General features: G+C 41.0%; 1 long non-coding RNA gene across 1 annotated transcript in view; it reads right to left on the bottom strand.

The window, feature by feature from the left end:
* Positions 1-373: 373 nt before the first annotated feature.
* The window catches only part of LOC115935592 (uncharacterized), a 54,859-nt gene continuing 49,232 nt past the window's right edge, over positions 374-6,000 (bottom strand). Inside the window, exon 5 of the long non-coding RNA XR_010134975.1 lies at positions 374-451. This is a non-coding gene — a long non-coding RNA (uncharacterized lncRNA). The remainder of the gene's footprint in view (positions 452-6,000) is intronic.

The following is a 6,000-nucleotide window of genomic DNA, read 5'->3' as shown; positions in this document are numbered from 1 at the left end:
CTAGCACTTTGGGAGGCTGAGGCAGGCAGATAACTTGAGGCCAGGAGTTCCAGACCAGCCTGGCCAACATGATGAAACCAACTCTACAAAAAATACAAACATTAGCCAGGCATAGTGGTGCACACCTGTGGCCCCAGTTACTCAAGAGGCTGAGGCACAAGAATCTCTTGAACCCACGAGGCGGAAGTTGCAGTGAGTGGAGATCGAGCCACTACACTCCAGCCTGGGTGACAGAGAGAGACACTGTCCCAAAAACCCCCATAAAAACCAAAAAACAAAAAAAACCCCACAAAACAATCAAGTAAAAATGAAAAAAAATATAATGATGGGATTAATAAAGAAATTTCATTATTTTGTCCTCTACAATGTGTGTGCCTGCTCTCAGATTGTCTTTTTGTCTTGGCTGCGATTCTGCATAAAATCTCTCACTGAAGCACTCAAAAGGCTGGTCCTGTGGGGAGAAAAATAGAATAGCGTTTCTTATTCTTTTTATTGGAGACATAAGTGAAAAATTTCCTTCCTCTTAATGTAAGTTTTAGGGCAAAATTATTGAGAAAGACTTTATAAATCACCCATGAGTTTAATTCTGCACAAGAGAGTATTTTAAAAATAAAAATAATAAACATTATTATTAATAACAATGAATAATAATGAAAGCTAGCAGAGAGACTGTACAGTAACATGGTCAAGAAGTGGATGAGAGTCAGACAGACTGGTGTAGAATCCCAAGCTAGTAATGGTCAAGACTGAGATTTTATTGCCTCTCTAGAGGCCATTATTATTGATGGCGGTTTGTTATTTCTTGTATGGCTAAGGTGAATATGTAGGTGAGGAGGAGGGAGGTCAAATACCAAGAGAGAGCTGGAGAGGCCACCAGGACCAGATTATGAAAGGCCTTGCTTCTGAGTTTGGATTGAATTATAAGCTTGACATCCACTGGAAAAAATGTATCTTACAGAGAATGACATACACCTTAGACATTCTGGCTCATGATGGAGAATGCATGGCCAGGGCAAGAGTGGAGACATGACCTGCTAGGAGAATACAGTGGTCCAGTGAGAGGTCACGATGTCAGAGACAGTAGAGATGGGAACAATGGGTGTATTCTGAATTTATCTAGAAGTTAGAATCCACAGGACATGGATTGGATGGAAGTGTCAAGAATGAATACTACCTTACAGAATTAAAAGACAAGGTGTGACTCTCCTGGTGTCTATTGTGTATTAACAGGGACCGTCTGACAAATGGTAACTTAATCCAGAAGAAGAGTAAATCTAGGTAGTTCTGTGCAGGCTTTTTGGACAAGACCCCTTTCAGGCCCTGACTGGTTGCTCAGCCCATTGACCCACAGGGTTGACCATCAGAATACATTCAAGCGACTCATACTTTTTATAAGCTTTGGATTCATAATTGAAAAACCTAAATCTTTCATGCTGTCTTTTAAGTACAATACTAATTTTTCTTTAGTAAAGACTGTTAATTATATTTTCTTTACTAAATCTGTGTCTTTATGTAAAAGAAGAAAAATTAATCTTTACTTTAAAAATCCTTATACAATGTGTGTGTGTGTGTATATATATATAGAGAGAGAGAGAGAGTTTTTTTTTTCTTTCAGATAGAGTCTCGCTCTGTTGCCAAGGCTGGAGTGCAATGGCGTGATCTCAGCTCACTGCAACCTCCGCCTCCCAGGTTCAAGCAATTCTCCTGCCTCAGCATCCCTAGTAGCTGGGATTACAGGTGATTGCCACCACACCCAGCTAATTTTTGTGTTTTTAGTAGAAATGGAGTTTCGCCACGTTGGCCAAGCTGGTCTCAAACTCCTGACCTCAGGTGATCCGCCCACCTCAGCCTTTCAAAGTGCCGGGATTAGAGGTGTGAGCCACCATGCCTGGCCTATAAAAAGTATTTTAAAAAATTAAAAGCAATTTAAATATCTAGGCAAGTTACCAAAATTTCCAGTTCATTAAATTGTAAGTAGCTGCATGGCCTGTTTGTAGCTTTCCCTTGGTGTGTTCTTTCTAAAGCATAAATCAGTTTTGAAAGAAAAAGCCAATGTTTCAAGTGGTATTTACTGAATGCAGAGCCTTGATACAAGTATGGAAATAAGTATACCACGATCGGATAGTATTAAAAAAATCAGAATTAACAGCCTGGGCGTGGTGGCTCACGCCTGTAATCCCAGCACTTTGGGAGGCTGAGGCGGGCGGATAACGAGGTCAAGAGATCGAGACCATCCTAGCCAACGGGGTGAAACCCCCTCTCTACTAAAATACAAAAAAAAAAAAAAAATTAGCTGGGCTTGGAGGCGCACACCTATAGTCCCAGCTACTCCGGAGGCTGAGGAAAGGGAATAGCTTGATCCCGGGAGGCAGAGGTTGCAGTGAGCTGAGATCACGCCACTGCACTCCAGCCTGGCAACAGAGCAAGACTCTGTCAATAAATAAATAAATAGTAAAATAAATAAAAATCAGAATTAACAAATATCCCATTCTGACTTTGCTATAATTTTTATGATTAATAATATATTTTAAAACCCTGTTTGTTTCTTCCCCCTGGAGACTGATTTTTATCTCTTTCGTTAACTTTATTGTTTACATTGAGAAATAATTCCTCAAAGGTAAGACAAAAAAGTTACTTGAAGACTTAATATTGTTTTAACTTAATATATTACTTTACTCTTCAAGCATTTATTCTTTGATGACAATAAACCAACCCTAGCCTTTTTTTAAAAAAGAGAAAAATCTGTATCATACTATTTATCTTTCTAAACTAGAGCATACCATTTAGGTCACATATACTTTCCAGAGTTATAAACCAGAATTTGTGTGTATTAACTTACTAATAACTTTAATGAATTGACTATAGTCAATAAACAGTTAATGTTAATGATGAGAACCACTTGCCTCTGTGTTATGCTACAGCTTACGCAATGCTTTTTTTTAATCTTATTTATCATCTGAAATGGTCTGTAACATAAATGAACGAGGTATTAATCCTTCTTTTTAAACATGAGAAAACAGAAACTGAAGAACCAAGTATCTTTCTCAAATATCAACTACTGGTAAGGCAGAAAGTCAGCCTTGAAAACAAGTCTCTGGGTAGTGCCTTTTTCTATCACAAACCATTGTCTTTGTCAGTTGCGAGTTAGTAAGACCCAGGATATTTTTTAGAAATATATGAGAACAGATTCAAGATCATCCCTATACTAACATAACTTTTGTTTGCATTCCACTGTTGCCTTTTTGAATCAGAGAGAAAGTTTTGGGCTTTTGGTTAATATTTTGCAGAACTGTGGCCAAACTTGCATCCCCCTATTGTTGTGGGTTGAACTGTGTAGCTCAAAAAAGATATGTCAACGTCCTCACACTCAGTACCTCAGAATGTGACCTTATTTGGAAACAGGGTAATTGCAAATGTGATGAGTTAAGCTGAGGTCCTGCTGGAGTAGCGTGGGCCCCAAATCCAATAAAATTGTTGTCGTTATAACAAAGAATGCCATGTGAAGAGACAGAGATGCACAGAAGAAGACATCCATATGAAGATGGAGGCAGAGGTTGGAGTTACACTGTCACAAATCAAGAAATGCCTGAGGCCACCAGAAGCTGAAAAGAGGCAAGAAGAATCCTCCTCAGAGGTTTCAGCGGGAGCATGGCCCTGCTGATGCCTTGATTTCAACTTGTAGCCTGCACAACTGTAAGACAATACATCTCTATTGTTTTAAGCCACCCAGTCTGTGGTACCTGGTTATGGCAGTCCTAGGAAACTCATACACCTATGGAAGTGCACTGTGTTTGAGAAGTGTTGTTTTAAAGAGAATATGGCTGGGCGCGGTGGCTCCTACCTGTAATCCCAGCACTTTGGGAGGCTGAGGTGGGCAGATCACCTGAGGTCAGGAGTTCAAGACCAGCCTTACCAACATGGCGAAACCCTGTCTCTACTAAAAAATACAAAAATTAGCTGGGCGCAGTGGCACATGCCTGTAATCCCAGCTACTCAGGATGCTGAGGCAGGAGAATCGCTTGAACCTGGGAGGCAGAGGTTGCAGTGAACCTAGATCACACCACTGCACTCCAGCCTTGGCAACAGAGCTAGACTCCATCTCTAAAATAAATAAATAAATAAATAAATAAATAAATAAATAAAATATTTCTTCAAAGCTGTACCGAAGTTTGTGGTTGCTAACTATGAAATTTTGTGACTAGCTAGACGTCTGCAAGTTCATCATCAATGTTCATTAAGGGTCCCAATGCCTCACCCATGTAATCCAAGTCTTGGGAAGGCTGTTTAAGATGGCATAAATGACCAGAGTGACCAAGGCAAGCAGGCAGTGATGAAGGGCCTGAGCAAGGAGTCTGCCTCCAAAGATTGCCCCAAGAAAAGTTAGAATTGGGCATTTCCAGGGCAAGTGATTCCTGACTTAGCTCTAGAATTCTCAGCTGGAAGTGAAGCTCCAGTGGAGCACTGGGATTCTTGGCTGTCCCTGTATTTCAAGGACATATCTTGGGCACAGTAGATATCAGGACAAAAGTGCAGGACTTTGGGGTTAACACTTGAAGGGCAAGCAGTGGACTGATGGTGACTACTGAAGACGCAGTGGACAGACTTGTAATTTCATTAATGAATTCATACAAAGACATGAGAATGGGAAATGCTGGTACCTCAGCTATGGATTTGCAGATCCTGGGCTAAGCAGGTCACCTATAGGCTAACAGTTGATGATGGTATTGTTTCAAAACAGAATAATCCAGAATGTTTAGCAGTTTGTTTATAATTTAGATCCCAAGAGTCCCAGTCTAGGAGAGATTCATCCCTGCAACCCCTGACCCACCAGTCAGCTGAGGGCTTGTAGCAGTCAGGATCCTGGGAGAAAGGAGGTGACACTCTCTAGCTGAGTAATTAAGGTGATTTTAGTAAAAGTACTATTTGCAAATGTGTGGGCAGGATTTAAAAAGAGCAATAAAAGACTTTGCCCTACTTTAGGCTAGTCACAGCAGGGAGCCATTTCCACATCTAGGTGGGAAGGTACAGAGGAAGGGAGAAGTTACCAAGGCTGGGAGACAGCTGTGCATTCAGGAGAGGCCTGCACAAAATCCACAGGGCCTGGATGGAGCAGTGTCAGGGCAATAAATCCTAAGCCTCACTCTCCCCTTACTCCATCTCCTGCTAGGGACTCTCATTGGTAAACTCCAACTAGAAGTAGGAGGGCAAGGGAACCCGTGGATGTAATCCACACAGTTAGCTTTTGGGGATGCAGAACAAAATGAGGACTGTGGATGGAGGGAATAGCCAAGTAAATGAAGATAACCAGCACAGGCAACCAGGATCCTTCCAATTGCAAGTGACAGAAACTTATCAGAAACTAACTTAGATAAAAAAGGAAATTTATTGGAAGTTGCTATGGTTTGAAGGTTTGTGTCCTTCCAAAATTCATGTTGAAGCTTAATCTCCAATACAATACTGTTAAATAGTGTGGCCCTTTGGACGTGATTAAGTCATGAGGACAGAGTTCTCATGGATGGATTCAATGACCTTATAGAAGAGGTTAAAGGGAGCTCACTGGCCCTTCCACCATGTGAGGACACAACAACAAGGCACCATCTATGGAGCAGAGGACAAGCCCTTACCAGTCACTGAATCTGCTGGCACCTTGATCTTGGCCTCCCCAGCCTCCAGAACTGTGAAAAATAAATTTCTGTTCTTTATAAGTTACCCAGTCTTAGGCATTTTGTCATAGCAGCCCAAACGAGACAAAACAGAAATTGGTAGTGAGAAGTGGGGTGTTGCTATAGATACCTGAAAACGTGGAAGTAGCTTTGGAACTGGGTAACAGGCAGAGGCTAGGAAAGTTTGGAAGTGAATGCTAGAAAAAAACTATATTGTCATGAGCAGGACATTAAGGATGATTTTGGTGAGGGCTCAGAAGAAGAGGTAGGCAGTAGAGAATTCTTCAAATTTCTTAGTGATTAAGAAATAATTAACAGAATGTTGGTAGAAATATGA

The sequence above is a fragment of the Gorilla gorilla genome, chromosome 7 (assembly GCF_029281585.2).
Source record: "Gorilla gorilla gorilla isolate KB3781 chromosome 7, NHGRI_mGorGor1-v2.1_pri, whole genome shotgun sequence".
Taxonomy (NCBI): domain Eukaryota; kingdom Metazoa; phylum Chordata; class Mammalia; order Primates; family Hominidae; genus Gorilla; species Gorilla gorilla.
Note: the sequence above shows the minus strand (reverse complement) of the source record. Positions and strands in the feature narration are given on the sequence as shown.